The sequence below is a fragment of the Rhinolophus sinicus genome, chromosome X (genome assembly GCF_036562045.2).
Source record: "Rhinolophus sinicus isolate RSC01 chromosome X, ASM3656204v1, whole genome shotgun sequence".
NCBI lineage: Eukaryota > Metazoa > Chordata > Mammalia > Chiroptera > Rhinolophidae > Rhinolophus > Rhinolophus sinicus.
In genome coordinates, this window is record NC_133768.1 from 96223847 (window position 1) to 96242516 (window position 18670).

At 42.8% G+C, this 18670-nt stretch overlaps 1 protein-coding gene across 1 annotated transcript in view; it reads right to left on the reverse strand.

Annotated features, from left to right (window-relative positions):
• GPC3 (glypican 3) overlaps window positions 1-18670 on the reverse strand; it is a 472819-nt gene that overhangs the window by 441342 nt on the left and 12807 nt on the right. The window lies entirely within an intron of this gene.

Here is an 18670-nt window from a genome sequence, read left to right on the forward strand (position 1 = left end):
CATTTCCATGAAAATTTGCCAAATGATCTCCCTGCTTAGTCTAAAATTAGGGAACTAGTTACCAGAAAATTTATTTTTATTACAACATCTTATTTCCCTAGGAATTCCAGTTATTCATGGCTTTAATGTATATGAGTATGTCCAAGTTTCAAGTTCTGCCTCACATGAAATCACTGGAGTCCAGGGTATTGACTCCAAGCATTCCACTTCCCCCTCCTCAAGGGAGCTGCTGACAAAAGTAGGAAAGGAGAGTACAGATAATACATATCCCCAAACCTAATTCAGCACTGCAATTTATAGTACTAGATCTATAGAAAGGTGATGTTTAATGTGTCAGAATACAATCTGGGGTCTGGAGACACAGAATTCAGATTTATCTCCTATAAATGTCAATCTCACAAACAAACCTTAAATTGATTTTAAACATGGTCTAAGCTTAAAGGCTTTATGATTATCTTCAGAAAAAGAAAAAAAAAACAAAACAACAGCTAGTTCTAGCTCACTGTGTTCTTTCTATACGAGGTTACAAAATGTGATGCTATTCTAGGAGTAGAAACTGATTCAGTTTACTGGACCAAGAAGGGAGTCTCCTTAGGGAAGAGATGCTAATCTAGATTTACACAAGGGGGGTTGCAACACACATGTAGATATGAAAAAGTCTATATAGCAGTTACTTTCCATATACCAAGTTCCTGTCCATTTATCCAGGTTTTATTTACTTTCTTGGTAAACTGAGGCAGTGTGTTTGAAACAATCTGTATTTGAATATATTCATAAAATTAAATGTTATACATAAAATCTTTTGTGTTTTTAAATCTCCATTGTTGATGAGTTCCGTTTTTCAGAAGTGGTAGGGTTTATTTGGCAGGGTGGCTGTTAGTACTGTTCCTACTCCCACCAGCTCTAGCTTGTGAAAGTTACAAAATAATAGGGCTCAGATCTCTCTGTGAAGTACTATGAGTTGCTTAGATCTTAGAAGGTAACAAATTCCCACTCAGTGTACCTACAGAAGCCCAGTAATAATTCTTTGAATTACCATGATGACACCAGTTTGGTTTGCCTTTGATATGCTAATTCATAAAGTAACTTAGACCTTGTATAGAGTGCCCCTTCCCTGAGGGGGTCAAGTCTCATAATTGTATAAGCTCCCACTACCTCAAGAATTCATTTAGCCAAAAATCTAGAACTTTGGGGGAAAACATGTCAGAAGGTATATGTTATATTCAAATGTAAGAAATGTTTATATAGCAATATTTATCCTCCCTCCCAGTTATCACTGCCTGGTTGAGTGATAAAAACAATACAACTGATCTGGGGGCTAAGAGTTAGCTATAGATTGGAGGAAATAAACTATCTATAAACTGGTAAGAATTCAGGATTTCCAAACCAGGAAGGAGAGAAATATATGCCAAAAGGAAAAACATTGTTTTAAGAAAAGTTCACATAACTCACAGGCCAGCTTAAAATAAGGCCCAGTACAAGACAGCATAAGGAATAAAGTGGGCCAGGAGAGCTAGACATGCCTAAATGAAATGACAGCAACGAAATATAACTATTTCAATGCATGAACATGTGCACAAAAGAAATAAAACAGAAAGAATACACAAAACAGAAAGAAACAGAGAAAGAATTTAGACAGGAATACTCATCAACAAAACAAAGAATTACTCTGGGAACCAAATCCCAAGTGAGATGAATAAGAAGTAAAACCAAGGGCAAACAACTAAAGAGGTACACGGAGAATGGGTACATACTTGTGTGCATAAAAGCAGAAAGGCCAATTCAAGAAATAAGATGCAATCTATAAAAGACACAGTAAATAGCAAAGCATTCTTTAAGTATGTCAGGAACAAAAGAAAGTTAAAGGAAAATTGCTCCTTTATTAGATGGAAAGGAAAAGTAATGGTGGGCCACACTCATCAGAGGTGCTCACATTTTGTTGTTGTTAAAATGGAATTCAGCTGGGAAATGGGAACAGAGACAAACAATATAGCCTGGGATGGAGATAAGGAGAGCCAGAAAGGTTCAACTATGTCAGGCTTAATAACTTGCATTTCCATGTGTTAAAAAAAGAGAGTGAGGGAGAGACAGAGAGAGAGAGGAAGGAAGGAACGAAGGAAGGAAGGAGAGAGAGAGAGAGAGAGAGAGAGAGAGAGAGAGAGAGAGAGAGAGAGAGAGAGAGAGAGAGAAAATTAACTGAAGTCATTACAGGGCTGCTAGTTTCCATTTATTTGGAAGGATTAAAAAGTACCTTCATACTGTAATATCCTTCCCTAGATTTGAGTTCCTGAAGAGCAGAGAATGACTCCCATCTCCTTTGGGATGCCCTGTCAATCCCATTCAGCCCTGTGCATATAGTGTTGAATTAATGAGCACTGCAGACTGAGAACACTAGTAAAGAAGTTTGTGTCTGTCTCATCTAAAAATAAGTAGTGGAGACAGATGACCCTGACAATTTTACATGTGCATGCTTAACTTTGATATTGGAAGAGTATTGTAAAATACCACAAAAATCAATTTCCAAACATCTTGAAGATACACAAACAGATGTTTCATTTGAAGGAACTACGAAACAATTTACTTCTAATTGTTTTGAGACAATGTCTTGCTTGCACATTGGGTCCAGTTCTGGGTCTTACACCTGAAAGGGGATATTTGAGTTATGGAAGATTTTCTCTGGGGGATTATTCCCACATGTATCCAAGCTGAGCACCTTACCAGTTGCCTACCCCGCCCAGAGGCTAAACGAAAGGTGGTCCACAGAAGGCTTCCTGCAGATGTGTGCTCTTGTGCCAGGGGATGTCTTAGGCTTGGCTACCTGTGGTCTTGTCTTCTTGACCTCCATCACAGACTCTCTCCTCTGGGCCCAGTTCTTGTTTAGTTTGGCTCCAGTCAAGAACTTGACATTTTATACTGTTCCTGGTTTCCCTTAGCCACCTCCCCCAGGACTGGAACTTCAGTTCCTCTTTACTGGGCAGTCACAGGCTCACAATCACTTGGAGATGCAGGGCTTGAGCCCTGCCCCTAATTGGAAGAGGACAGTAAACAATGTGTTTGGGATTGTTTAAATGTGTCTATTCTATTGGATTTTATTCCAAATCAGTAAGTATTAATGGCCTCAACACCGTGGTAGGAACTATGGTGGGCAGGAAAGAGCAAAAGTACTCATGACCCCTCTTATCAAGTTGCTTATAATTTAGTCCTACCCCCACCACTTGCTAGCTGTGCAAGCAAGGGTAGGCTTTTTAACCTCTACATGGCTTTTTGTCCTTATCCATAAAATGAGGTTATCAAAAGCACTTACTTTAGAGAGTTATGGCAAGGATTGAGTGAGATTATACATGTAAAGCTCTTAGCCTTCTTGGTATAAGGTAAATATTCAATACATGTTAAGTAAAATTAAAATAAACAAATAAAAAATAAATTCATGCTAAGAGAGACCAGGCTTTCACACACAAAAACAGCTAGAGAACAGTAAAAGTTGGTCTATGTTAGGTGACAAAATATGTAGTACATTTTCTGAGGTGATGGAAATAGTCCATGTTTTAAGTAGGGTAGTGGTTACGTGAATATATACATTTGTCAAAACTCATTAAATTTTTCACTCAAAATGGGTGCATCTTATTATTTGCAAATTGTATCTCAATAAAGTTGATTTTTAAAATATGTAATGTGGACAACATTTTCTAGATAAGGGAATGCTCACCAGAGGCTCTAGGGGTCAAAGAAGAACTCCAGGAGGCCGTGGGGCTTGAGCTGGACAGTAAGGAAAAGGAAGGATTTGGAGAGGCCAATGGGTGAAATGTGTTTGGCACCAGTGGAGTAGTGGGCAAGACTAACCTGCCTGGAGAGAAGCTGGAATCTAGGGCATAGCTAGCTTATCAGGCAAGATAGGCCAGAATTTGAAGGGCCTTGAATGCAGACAGAGCCTGTGGGCTTGACCTCATAGGGAATAAAGGACCACTGTTGGTTCTTAAGCAGAGGCATAATATGATGAAGAGTGCTATTTAGGAAGATTAGTCTTACAGCCTGAAATTGGGAAATGGACTAAGTAACCCCTCAAGGTCACTTGCAGTCCTTCGATTCTCTAATTAGCTTTATTATGTTCTATATGTTGGCTATTTTACTAGACTGCAATTTTAGCTAACGACTATAAATTGTCAAATATCACATTAAAAAACACATTAAAGAACAGAAATATTAATGTAGACCTTAATCCTTATACTTTCCTAAGAGAGGATAGAACATATTGAAAGAGCAACAGAAGAGAGTGAATCGTCAGGGCTCAGTAACAATGAAAATTGAAAACTTTCCAATATATATATATGATGATTTGACACATTTCATTGCCAAGGTCTCCTTTATGAACACCAGATTACTTTTTTGCTAACAAAGGTACATTGTGCTAAAAATAATAATGTAATATTGTCATTAAAGTAATATTAAGCAAATGAATGAATGATATCTGAAACTGGTTGCTGCATGGCTTGTAGGGAAAATAATAGATGCCTATTAAAATTATCCAAAGGATTAAGTGCAGTTTGCTCTACTAATGAACCGAGAGGAAAAAAAAACATATCAGGCATTTTTAAAAGGTTTTTTATAAATGGAGGACAAGTCAATTTGCCATCCAAAAATATTAGCTAATTTCCTTAGCACATAATAGTGACTTGCTATTAGAACGGTGCCTTTTACACTAATTAATCATTATCTAAATCAAATCTTACACACTCATTAATTTCTTACTAATCAAGATAGGAATACAGATGAAAGAAACGGCTGCATTTGGTAGGGGAAAGTGATGATTGCTGGTGAAAGAAATCATCCTAAGGAACCCAGCTGAAGGTTACCCTTCTGTTATTTAGCCTGAAAGAACATGACCTTGAAGAGGACGCACCTGGGTATCACAACCTCAGACTTTAAATCAAAGATCATGCCTGGGGCCACCATAGATTCTGCCTGTGCAAAAATACAGGCCAAAATGTCGCTACCACACAGGAGTACTAGGAGTTTAAAGCAACCCTAGAGATAAGCCATTCTCTAAGCCTGAGAATTAAAGAATGAATTACCTTTATCTCTATTGCCAACTGTCAATTAACTGCATATCATATCATGTCCAGTAAAGGTTGGATCCCTAGATTGCTATCCTCTCCCACAAAGAGGTTCTTTCTGGACCACATTCCCAACCAGCAGTCAACATGTACTCTGGGAACACGAATTCAAAGATTACATTCAGCCTGCCAACGTGGTGAATGATTCACTCATCCAACATTTACTGAATGCCTACTTTGTGCCAGGGAATATGCTCAGCGCAAGGAATACAATAGTGAACAGGGAGTTCACGGACTGGTCCAGAAAATGGGCACCTAAACTAAATAGAATCTAGAAATCTCTACGTCATTCTGGACACCTCACTTGCCCTCATCCCCTATAACCAAATGTCACTAATCCCACTGGCTCTGATTTTTAAATGTCCCTCATCATTCCCCTCCTTTCCATATCTGCCTCATCATCTCACCTCTTTTCACTTGAACCACTAGAACAGCCTCCAAACTGGCCTTCTTGTCTCTACACTCTCCTCCACACAAGCCCTGGACTGATATTCCTAAAGTACCTATATGATCACATCATTCTCTTTCTTAAAAAACCTCCAGGAAAAATGGAGCAAGGTCACAGATGTGTGAAAGTGGGTGGCATGTTGGGGCATTACAAAGGAACCTGGTAAGGCTGGAGGGAAAAGTGATCTGGTGGAGAGTGACAAGGGCCACATGAAGGGGAGCTATGCGAGCCCTACTACAAGATGATTCCTGGTTATATTTGGTTATTTTTTGTTTGTTTTATATTTTCCAGTTTTACTGAGGTATAATTGACTCCTAGTTATCTTTGGATTGGATTCCCACAGGAGAGAGTGTTTGTGGGAGCAGAAAGAGACGTACTCCACGAGCTTTCTGTCCTTTGAATTCCCATAGCACTCTGCATCTTTACAAAGACACTTCTCACACTCTCTAACTTTCAATCATAGTTATGTTTGCATGCCTTACCTCCACTAGATTTAAGTTCCTTGATGGAAAGACTTGTGACTGACTCATCTTTGTATCTCAAGAGGCCCACTGAGGTTTGGGCTTGATGCCCGCCCCTCTCACTTGGAACCAATGCCAGAACTTCAAGAGAGTTCAGTTTTAAAGAAACTAGGTCAGATTAATTGATACCACTAGAGCAACTTTTAGAAGAGCAGTACTCTGTTCCAGGGAAAATGAAGAGATCTCTCTCTCTCTCTCTCTCTCTCTCTCAAACACAGACACACAGTCTATTTAGATGGGGGGAACCCCTAATAAAAACAAAATTGGGGGCCGGCCCGGTGGCTCAGGCGGTTAGAGCTCCGTGCTCCTAACTCCGAAGGCTGCCGGTTCGATTCCCACATGGGCCAGTGGGCTCTCAACCACAAGGTTGCCAGTTCAATTCCTCGAGTCCCGCAAGGGATGGTGGGCTCTGCCCCCTGCAACTAAGATTGAACACGGCACCTTGAGCTGAGCTGCCTCCCGGATGGCTCAGTTGATGGTTGGAGCGCGGGCTCTCAACCACAAGGTTGCCAGTTCAATTCCTCGACTCCCGTAAGGGATGGTGGGCAGCGCCCCCTGCAACTAAAATTGAACACGGCACCTTGAGCTGAGCTGCCGCTGAGCTCCTGGATGGCTCAGTTGGTTGGAGCCTGTCCTCTCAACCACAAGGTTGCCGGTTCGACTCCCGCAAGGGATGGTGAGCTGCGCCCCCTGCAACTAGCAACGGCAACTGTACCTGGAGCTGAGCTGCGCCCTCCACAACTAAGACTGAAAGAACAACAACTTGAAGCTGAACAGAACCCTCCACAACTAAGACTGAAAGGACAACAATTTGACCATTGTTCCCCAATAAAGTCCTGTTCCCCTTCCCCCAATAAAAAAAAAAAAAAAAAATCTTTAAAAAAAAAAAAAAATTGGTTTGGAGAACAATGCCAGCTACTCTGGAGTTGGGATAATCATTCTTTTAGTTGAGAATTCTGCCAGAGGGAATAAACTAAGTCAATTTTCTTGTCTCTCCTAGTCACTCTTTCATTAATTATTATTCTACTCAGATAAGTAGCTGAGAGCCTGTCATTCTGGAACTGTATAATTTTTATTTTTCAGATACAATCTTCAAATATGCAGACCTGGAGCATAGCTGAGAATTTCAATACCCTAGGCCCAATCTCAGTGCTAGGCCTTTCCCTATGTAAGCACATTGCGGGGAAAGAGTCCTTTGCTACCAAGACTAAAGTGTTATCTGCTGTGCTACCAAATCAGCTGTGTGACTTAACCAAATACCTTCTCAAATCTGGGCCTAATTAAATGACCCCTAAGGTAATCTCAGGTCTGAGAATCTAAGTTCTCCAACTGTAGGTCAATCGATAGTCACTGGGCCCATTCTAGAATGGGCATTGGGAGGACACAAAAGAAGCAAAGGACTTGTTTCTGCCCTTCTAGGAAAGTTTGGTTAATAGTACTTGGCTATATACATGAACATGGATATGGGGCCAAGTTCAACAGTTAACTCAGCCTTTACAGTGCTTCACCCCATGTAGTGACCACATTCCCTTTGTCTCCAGAGGCCAACTAATGGCAGATAGCTTCCTGATGGGATGGCATGTAGTGGCAAAGGGAAGGATTCTGAAATCAGACAGACCAGAGTGTGAACCCCAACTTGGTCACTTAATAGCCATGTTATCTTAGGCAAGTTACTTAATCTCTGAGCCTCAGCTTGCTTATCTATAAAATGGGGACAATTACACCTGCCTCTCAAAGTAGTTGTGAGAATTAAACTTGTATTTAATGTTTCCCAAACATATGCCTCCATTTCCTGCTTCCTGTTTTGCTCATGCTATTCCTATCCCTGGAGTGCTCTTCCCCTAGCTTCAGCTATTAAAATCTTCTCATCTACAAGGCGCTCTCTCTCAAGTGTCTCTTTTATAATGTTTGTCTCCCCTCCCCAAGCTACACTCCCCACCAAATAAACTCCATGAGCTGTCAACTCAGAATTTTCTACACACTTTGTAGATCTCATACTGCATTTTGCAATCTAGGTTTTATAGTTATTGGTATACTTTTCTTATCCCTCTTATTAAATTGTTAAGTTTCTGTAGCCAGGAATTACTTATAGCTTGGCTATCTTTGTATTCCTTGACATGGCACAATGCTCAGTATATAGTACATATTCAATAAATGCTTGTTGAATGAATGAACAAATACTCAACGAGACCCTGTTTTCTATACATAGTAAGTTCCCTGTGTCTTAAAGAATTCAAACTTAATTTGGGTAGCAATATCATGGACACTAGAGAAAGGACTCCTGCACTTGATAGGAGGCTAGACCCTGTGACCTCCAAGGTTCTTTTCTTTCTGCATTTCCATGAAGGCCATACACTAACTCATTAATCTCTTTATATACCAAGAATGGTGTCCCCCAAAAAGATATGTCCATGTCCCAACCCCCAGAACCTGTGAATGTGACCTTATTTGGAAAAAGGGTCTTACAGATGAAACTAAATTAAGGATCTTAAGATGAGGTCATCCTGGATTATCCAGATGGGCCCTAAATCCAATGACAAGTGTGGGGACAGAGTCCCAGAGAGCAGTTTCCAGGCTCTCGGCCTCACGTGGAAAGGTGCTGCCTTGGGTAGTGGATGGCCATCAGCTATAACTAGTTGGCCATCAACTGTTACCGGTTAGCTATCAGCCACTAATATAACTGCCGTGGCTACTCTGGGGGGTTGGTTGGCACAGAAGCGGACGGCAGATTGCGCATCGTGTGCAGCCTGCTTCCTGTGTCTCCAACCCAGCCGCCAGCAAGACTATAGTGGTATGATCCCCCTATCCTGTTCCTTTTTGGCCTCGCCATATCCTGCGTTCTTATGCGGGGAATGGGACCAGAGACCCCGCATGACACATGGCGCAGCAAGCAGAGTATGGTGCCGGCCAAAACTCTCCAAAGGATGGTGGAGCAGTTTATGCATCAGAAAACTCAGTCTCGGGAAGCCTGTGAGGAGTGGCGCCAGGAGCAGGAAACGCAATCTGCCTGGGAGAAACGTGACCCCTCGGTGAATTGGTGGTGCTCTCGAGCCTTTGGATGGCATGCCGCCCTGTTGGCCATAGCAGGCATCGCCTGCTGTTTGGTAGCCTGCTGCTGCGGTAGGCTCCGAAGGTTGCGGTCATCTTACACTGAGGCCTCTACCCAATCGGACACCTAGTGTGGCGAGCAGGACTCCGGCCAGGTAGGAATGGTGTCTGACCTTGGGCAGGAGGACAGAGTCACACAGTGTTCTCAGGAGTTGGACCCAGAGGAGGGGTGGGAGGACATGGATGGCTCTCTGGCCAGCGTGGGGAGGGCCCTGCAGGTTCTATCTGAGCGGTTGCCAGAGAAGGCGAAGGGTACAGCCGACCGTGTGGGCTGGATGTTCCTCACCGCGTTGCGTTGTAACACGGAAGACGTGCTTAATGAAATGGCCCAGGTGTGGGACCAGCAACCCCAGGGGGAGGCACTGGAAGCTCAGGACCGCCAGATGGAGGAGGTCCTCACCATGTTGTGTCATAACTCAGAGGAAGCGTTTGCTGAAATAGCCCAGGTGCGGGACCAGGTGTCCCGGTGGGAGGTGCTGGAAGCTCGGGTCCACCTGTTAGAGGAGGAGCCCCATAGTATAGATTCTGAGGCAGAGGCGGAAGCCAGTGGAGACAATGTAGCTCCCAACCCCCACGCCTGGCCCATCATGCAGCAAAAGGTGAAGTACGAACAGCCTTTGGGCCGTGGGGGCGTTGCTGCTGGCAACCCAGCAATGACTTCGTTCACAACCTACATCCCTTACACTCCCACTGAGTTGCAGGAGCTGGGGAGGCAGTGCCAACAGTGCCCTGGAGACCCAGTCTCGGCTTAGCTGCTAATTTTACAGGATGAGGGGGCAGACAGCATTCTCTGTTCCCCAGGCAAAATGGAAAAGCTCGCCTTTGTGACAGGGAATCCATCCCTGCGACACAGGTTACAGAATTGCCATAGGTTGGCCCAAGACCAGGGCAACCACACTCTAATAGAGTGGCTCACTGCTGTGGTACGCACAGTATGGGGACAGGCTGGTGAGCTGCCAGACAGTGTGAGTCAATGGCGATCATATACTGAACTTAATCAAATCATCCGTGAAATGGGTATGAGACATGCTATGTTCAACCCTAATATGCAGGGGCTGGATGACGAACGTTGTACAGCCAGCATGAGAGATCTGGTTTTGGATACTGCACCTGCGAGTGCTTTTGGATCCTTGGTTGCCATTCTTACGCCCTATGTAGGGCGGCAGATCCATGAAGTTACAACTGCCATGGCCACCCTAGGGGATGTTGCAAGCCGGCGGCAAGGGGAGTTAAGACCAGGAGGTCCACGCAGTTGAGACCTGGAAGCCCAAATCTAAAGTAAGGGGGCAAGGTCGCGGGCCTCAGAGAGCAAGACGCATGCAGATGTGGCGTGATCTCGTGGCAGCAGGGGTCGATCGGGAAAAAATAGACCGACACACCAATGCACTCTTGTTGGAACTTTGGAAACAGTTGTGTCCGGAATAGCAATTCCGGCAAAGCCTAAAGGAGAAGTCCGGGAAAGCATGACCCGTGTCCTTCCAGGACTTCATGCAGCCGCTTAAATCCAACTCCTTTCAGCTTGATTAGGGGTGGGGCCAAGGTACCTGATCAGAGGGGACGAGCAGGGACCGGAAGCCCCACGTGGAACTGTCCATACATTGGTCCCCTTCTAATGTGCAGAGGGTTTTGGCCCTAGTTGACACTGGCGCCGACTGCAGTCTTGTTTATGGGAACCCAGAGCTGTTCCCCGGACCAGCAGTCTGCATTGATGGCTACGGGGGAAAGACTCTGACTGTGAAAGCCGTTTCCTTACCACTGGGTATAGGAAGGCTTCCTCCTCGTACCTACAAGGTTTATGTCTCCCCCGTTCTGGAGTATATTCTAGGGGTGGACGTGCTACATGGCCTCAGCTTACAGACGTCGGTGGGAGAGTTCCGTCTCCGGATCCGGGTGGTGAAAGCGGTGACACGCGGGCATGCTCACCACCCTCCTCAAGTGTTTCCACAGCCCTGGCGCGTGGTTACAGTGCGACAGTGCTGCCTGCCAGGAGGACAGGAGGAGATTGGTCGTACAATATTGGAATTGGAGAAGGCACATATTGTGAGGCCAACGCACAGTCCCTTTAACTCCCCAGTATGGCCTGTCAAGAAGCCAGATGGGACCTGGCAAATGACTGTGGACTATGGGGAGTTGAATAAGGTGATGCCACCTGTGCACGCTGCAGTGCCTTCAATACACGATTTGATGGACCTCTTGACTGTTTGCTTGGGAATGTACCACCATGTAGTAGAACTGGCGGATGTTTGCTTCCTGTGTCTCGATCTGCCGCCATTGAGAATATGTAAGCACCTTGGCTGTGAGCCACTATTTATTGTTCCAGCACAGTACCCTGAGAATCCTGGCTGTGCCCAGAAAGTAGGTGGACATCAAGAGACACTCCCTATGATATTACGTGAACTGGACTGAAACTTTTTCTCGTGAGCTGGGTTCCTGACACAGGGCCCCCTCGTGGAAGACACTTGTCATGTAGATTGTGAGGCAAGATCCTGGAAGGGTGGAGTGTGGGGACAGAGTCCCAGAGAGCAGTTTCCAGGCTCTTGGCCTCACGTAAAAAGGTTCTGGCTCGGGTAGTAGATGGCCGTCAGCTGTAACTAGTTGGCCATCAGCCGTTACCAGTTAGCCATTAGCTACTAATATAACTGCCATGGCTACGCTGGTGGGTTGGTTGGCACAGAAGTGGACGGCGGATTGCACATCATGTGCAGCCTACTTCCTGTGTCTCCAACCCAGCTGCCAGTGAGACTATAGTGGTATGAACCCCCCACCCCCCATTTATAGCTCCATTGGTGTTCTTTTTTGGCCTTGCCGTATCCTGCGTTTTTATGTGGAAAGCGGGACCAGAGAACCCCGCCTGATACAAGTGTCCTTATAAAAGACTCAGAGGAGAGACTCAGGAAGAGTAGAAAGCCTTGTGAAGACAGGGGCAGAGATTAGAATGATGCAGCTACAAATAAAGGAAGGCCTGGAGCCACCTGAAGAGGCAAAGAAGGATTCTCTCCTAGAGCCCTTAGAGGGAATGTGGCCCTGGCAACACTTTGATTTTGGATTTCTGGACTCTAGAAGTGTAAGATAATAATTTCAGTTGTGTGAAGCCACCAAATTTGAGGTAATTTGTATGGCAGCCCTAGGAAACTAATACTTACACTCTCCCTCTACCCGACCTATAAATATTTTCCTAGTCACGTCTAAATGTTTCATCGTGGGTGAGTTACTACTTTGTTTGAGCAGTTTCATCAGGTGTTGTCTCAAAGTGCAACACTTCTGGAGTAATTCCCTAGTACCTCAAGGCTAAAGGGTGTACTTCGTATATTCCTCCAGCACAGGAAAGAAGGGAGGGATAATAATCCAGAACACCTGGATAGGGACTAGGGACAATGTCAAAAAGGAAATATTTTTAAAAAGATAAAAGTGATCAAAACAAAATTTTATCTAGGGTCAGCCTTGTGAAAGTCATATTCACAGAGCCCAAATGTCACTTTAATAGCAATAGACCCGTATTATAAGAAGGAAGAAGTCTTGCAGAAGTGAAAAATATTGCCTCAGTCCTTGGCCCATATTCCAGAAAGTCTGTTAAAAGGGTGCTTGAAACAATCCAAATGCCTCATTCTCACTGCTCACATGCATTTGTTCTGTTATGTTCAACAAATTAGGCATACTTGGATACATGAAAACAATTGTTTCAAGCTATTAGGAATTAAATAATTACAAAGAGAGCCGGGCGACAATGGAAGATGCCTATCAGTCTGGGCCTCCAGCCCAACCCCGAATTTGTAGGAGTCTCTCTTCACATTACATCTGCCCTAGCCTTCAGCACTTCCAGAGATACTGTTTAACCAGCTCCCAGGCAAATCTTTTGGATGCCCAATTGCCCTCACTGTTAAGATGTTTTTCCCAGCCCTAATGGCTAACCTAAATTTCAGTTTCAAGCCACTGCACCTTGTAATTACATTCTCAGCCGCTGTAAATAATCTGTGCCCTCTATTTTATCTTTCCCTTTCCCTATGATAGGAACCTGCGGAAAAGGGAGTCAGTTGCCTTGTTAGTACAACATACACACTGCACCTGAGCAAAATGCAACCAAAAGAAAATCAAACAGTCACTCTTGATCCCTGAGTGAGAAGCAGTTATTGATCTTTTCCCTTTTCCTATCCTACACTGACATGCTCTAGTGCTGTGGCATTTATGCCATCTTGGGGAATAGCTGTGTAAATGCTCCAGTAATTTTATACATCTTCAACATACTGTTGTGTTAGAATTTGAGTATCTGAAGGACTGAGAAGGACAGATTTTCCTTCTCCTCCTCCCACCCTCATGTAATATGAATCAAAATCCTCAGTAACTGGCCCTCCTCCTGCATGCTACTGAAGTCTAGACTTGGTGGCAACCCATTTCTGTGGAAGAGATTTAATGAAGGAGAAAGTGCATGGGAGGGGAGTTGGCAAGCAAACCATTACAGAGCAACTATAAGAAACTTGGAGACATGTGATTTTTTGGTACGTTGAGGTTGGAAGCTAAATGATGTTGTATCAAACACACACACACACACACACACACACACACACACACACACGTTGGTGAGTTCACTTTATCCTGAACCAAATGTTTCCTAAAATTGAAGAAAATCTAAGTTATTAATGCAACACATAAAAGACTTTTCAACGATGCTCAGTAATGACTTTTCCTCCCCTGCTTTCTTCAGGAGCTATGAAAAACAAAAATAAATTACCCAAACAGGTGATTTGGGGATTTCCTTCCATTGCCATGATTTCACTGAAAAACTCAAAAATTGCTAATAGTAACTTAATTCTCCTGTCAAGCCGTGGGTGATTCAAATACAGAGCTCTCCAGAGTCCAGTGTAGGCTCCAAGAGGCCATGCCAGGAGGGCTCCAGATCAAGCTGAAAGAACCAAGCCTGGATTCAGGGTTTCCCTATGTGCTGCTCGTCTTATATGACCCACCAGCTCTCAAGACCACAGCTATTTGGTTCAGAAATATCTGCCTCATTTAGTTTTTACTTTTATAAAAAAGGGAAAACTGAAATAAAGGAGAAATGTTGACACGGGGATTATGGAGCCAATTCTCCCAAACCGTGCTGACCATGCACGTCTAAGAAGTGCTGGGTTCAAGGTAGCCGACACTACAGTGAGCTGGGGCAGTGATGGAAAAAGGTTGATGCAATCACTGAGGCAGTTCAACTCGTAGAAGATAACCTCCACTGAACAGGAAAATTGAATGCCCATGACCTCTGGCTGCTGAGCTGCATTCAGGATGCAGCATTCCCACAAGTTTAAGCGACTGCTCTTCCCATGACTTCCTCCTTCCCCTCAGCAGATAAGGAGACCCTGCCATGCAGGGTCCCCATCTGTCTACGTATATGCCTCCCCAAGAGCAGGAAGAGTGGAGTATTTAACCTCAAGTCCCCAACATCCCAGCATCTCACACATACTGGGTTCTCAAGACTGGTTTTGGGCATAATTCCTAGAAATGTGAAGCCCATCACAGAGTAATAATTAGAAACATGGCTCTGGAACCAGACTAAGTGGATTTAATTTCATTTCATAATTTGACTTTGGAAAAGTCACTAAACCTCTGTAAGCCTCAGTTTTCTCATCTGTAAAATGGGGGAGATAATAATACCCACCTGGCAATGCTATTGTGAAGATTACATAGGATATTGCCCATAAAGGGTTTAGCACAGCGCCTGGCTCAGTAAATGTTAACGATTATTAGTACCGCCCCCACCAAAGGTGTTCAATAAAAACTTCTGAATTGAACTCACAGCAGTGGGAATGACTAGCAGATGTGAAGGTGGCCCAGGCTTCTTTTTGTTGTTGTTTTTTTTTTTGTTTTTTCCCCACCTCACTATGCACCAGATGACCTCCAAGAATTTTTCTTTCTCTCTCTCTCTCTCTCTCTCTCTCTCTCTCTCTCTCTCTCTCTCTCTCTCTCTCTCTCATTTTTCTTTCTTTTAGAAAAAGGATAGAATAGGGGATAGTTAGGCTCTACTTTTGGTGATCTTCAGTTTTTCATTCAGGGCAGAAAACCAAGTCTGGCAAAGTCAGGCAGATGATTTTCTGAGAAATATGACAAGGCTATTAAAAACTTTAAATGAGAGTTGTATAATGAGCATGAATCTGAATATATTTAAATTTCCTCTAGATCCAGGAATTCCAGCAATATCCTTATATTTTTTTAAAATGTGCTTTTCCAAATGTGAGGAGACGAAAGCCCTAAAAGATAGCAGACTTTCTACAAGGGTGGGAATGGGGTGGGGACTCACATTGTCATAAAAATTAACCCATGAAAATGCACTGGATTTTATTACCAAATGGATGCCTGAGGATTAATAGATTTTTAGGTTCTTTACTATCAAGAGAGCAACCTGCATGCCTGAAATAATTAAGAAGAGACTCAATTATCTAGTAAACTGAAATTTCAAACCACCCTGCTTACCTAAATGAGGAAAGCTGCTTAGACTAAAGTGTCATTACTTCTATTTAGACAAGCTTTAGCAAAGATATACAAGGAGCTAAAGAATGGGACCCCACATTCTTCCCTAAGCCACAACAATGCCTGTTTATATAAATAGGGTTTTCAATAACAGAACAGAATCTGACAAAAAATGTTTCCATTATTGTCTCTGAAAAAAATGCAAATACAGAAGATGAAAGACAAGAGGCTTTCACTATGATGGGCACTGAACACCCTAAAATATTTATTCTATGTAAGTCTAAGCCTGGATTCCAAGTAGATCTAAAAAATAGGCAATGGCCCTCCTTAAAAAGGTCTGAGGAGACACAAAGGTTTCTCTGACTCGTGGCAAGTTCAGTGCATATTTATTCAAAACCTCAGTTTAAAAAGAAGTAAAAGTAGCAGAAGATATCTATTTACCTTTACTTGGCAGCCTCTTCCAAAATCTGGGCCAAAATATAAATATCATTGCCTCCACCATCATCACCATCTGACAATCAAATACTCCCACATGACCACAACGACCTCCAGGCGCAAACTAAAAGCTCATTAAAGACTATATGAAGGCTATTTATAGAAGAACTAAACAAAGGCTGAAAGAACTATTAGCAAAATTAATTTGACTGTTGATACTTTTGACAACTATTACTATTTGTTTGAACTCAAGTATCTAACTCCTTCACTTACAGGTATTGATGACTATTGAGATAGCACATATCCAGAGTTTTAAACTGACCTTGTAGTTTTTTGGTTCAAGAACTCAGATTTTGACCTATACTCTGTATATCAGCCTTCCTGTTGCTGTTTAGGCAGCTGATAAGAGGCAGAAATCCCTCTCGCTCATTAGGCCATTAGCTGCTGTTAAGCAAAGTACTAGGGATGGGGGGTGTTCAGTGGCCCAAAGGAATGTGCCGGAATCCACATATAAAGCCAGCCCCAATTTGGGGTTAAGAATTTAACCTTAAAAGGCTGACAAGTCATAAATTTGCCTGAGGCTCATATATATGTGTGACTTTCACAGTTTATATTTCCTAGCCAGGACTCAAAGTCAAAACATGCCCCTGATTAATGAATGGTACTAATTGTTATTCCTGACTTGAGAACATTAGTCTTTATCCAAAATATTTTCTTAAAAAACACAAATCTCATACCTAAAACTCTCTAGCTTAAGGGAGTTGGGATAACTAGCTAGAAAAAAAAAATAGGAAGAGGAGCCTAATATCTGTTACTGGGTGCTACCATTTTGGTAATCAAGATTGACTCAAAAGCTTCCATTTCATTGTGTCCATCAAGCAAAGTGCAAAGGAATGCCCTCCAAATCTAAACATTTGAGATATAGCAGCCATCTGTGACTCTGCACAAAAACCGAGCTGGGGCAGCGGTGGGGGTGGGGAGAAGGGCTGAAGTATCTTCAAGCACATTTTGTCTAACTTATCTTGTTAAATATTTATATGTAAGTGCATAACCTAACAACCTTGGCCAAGCTTGTAAGAGATAATAGATACAGCACAAACAAAAGATCCCCATAAGCGTAAAGACAAAGAAAAAATACCAAAGAATAGTCTAACTGGAATACATTCTCTAACCTGAAGCCAAATTTGAAACTACGACAATAAAATCCTGCAAGTGAAACAATGTCCCTGAAATGTGATAACTTCATCAGGGAAAAGCAGGCTACAATTTGGTTAGCCTACAAGGTAGTTGTCAGTTCTACCCCACACTAGCAGAGTTTTAAAGGGGCTCCCGTATCTTCAGAAAAAGGAAAAGGCATTCAGTATAAGAAAATAGATTTCTAAGCACAAAGATGCCATTTGAGTTCATTGAGAATTATGGCAAAGTGAGACAGAATGCCCACTACATAGCAATGATCTGAGGTACAAGTCAGATATATGTAACCTTGTCCTATCTGTACAAAAAGCCTTTTAAATACTCAGAATTCTTAGTAAGTGGAATGTAAATTCATGGGTGCGTATTTTAGAGCTCTTCATCTCCAAACTAACTAAGGAATCGAATTTCGCAATATCCCAAGAGAAGTAACCAGGTACCCAAACCAAATATGTGGGCAGAAATGGAAAGCCTGTTTTCTCTCCAGAATCACCCAGGGTAGGCGGATGTGGCGTAGGCAGAGGAAGATGGGGGAACAGAGGAGAGAAGGAAATCAGGAGCTACAGGAAAAGGAAACAACTTAAAACTAAAATACGGAGGAAAATATAAAACATTCTACTCATCAATTTTTTTTAGAGAACAAGAAACACAAAACCATCCAATAAATATAACAAACCATAAAACACCTTCTGTTCTAAATTATAACCAGTTGAGAGAGAGTGTGAGGGTGGAAAGGAGGAAGGTGAAAAGGGAACATGTGGGGAGCAGTACAACAGGGGATGAAGGGAGGGCCTTCAGTAGCTTTGGAAGTATACTGAGCCCCAGAAGGGCTGTGATGAATGTGCAGAGCACCCACTGTTTCCCTTAGCTATGGGTGTCACAGCAACTTGGGTTACTTATTAGTACTCTATAAAATGTTGATGAGCTTTTAGGGACTTTTACCCAGATTTGTTAGTTGATAATATGTCTCATTTTCATTAGGAACTAACTTGAAAATAAAACTGGATATTGTCAAGGGGTGGGCAAAGGAAGACTAAATGATTGAATAAATGCTGGTTCCAACATCACGTTCAGGCTTTGTGAATGAGGCAACCTTACTCTCTCAAAGAACAAAGAAAAGGCAATCTGATAGCTTTTGAAGGCCAAAAGAACCTTCAGGCACCATTATTAAATTGACCCATAGCACTGAAGTTTTAAAGGCAAGAAACAACTTAGGTTTTAGAAATTAACACTTGTATCAAAACCTTCAGAATTCCATGGGGGGAATAAACCTTTATTTCAGAAATGAACTTTGAAGTTTGAAAGCAAAGCAGAAAATCTCTTTCTGAAAACAGAAGGGGCTATTTGAAGCAGTGAGCACAATTCTTCCATGGCTCTTTAAAACTCTTCAAATTTCCACTGCGACT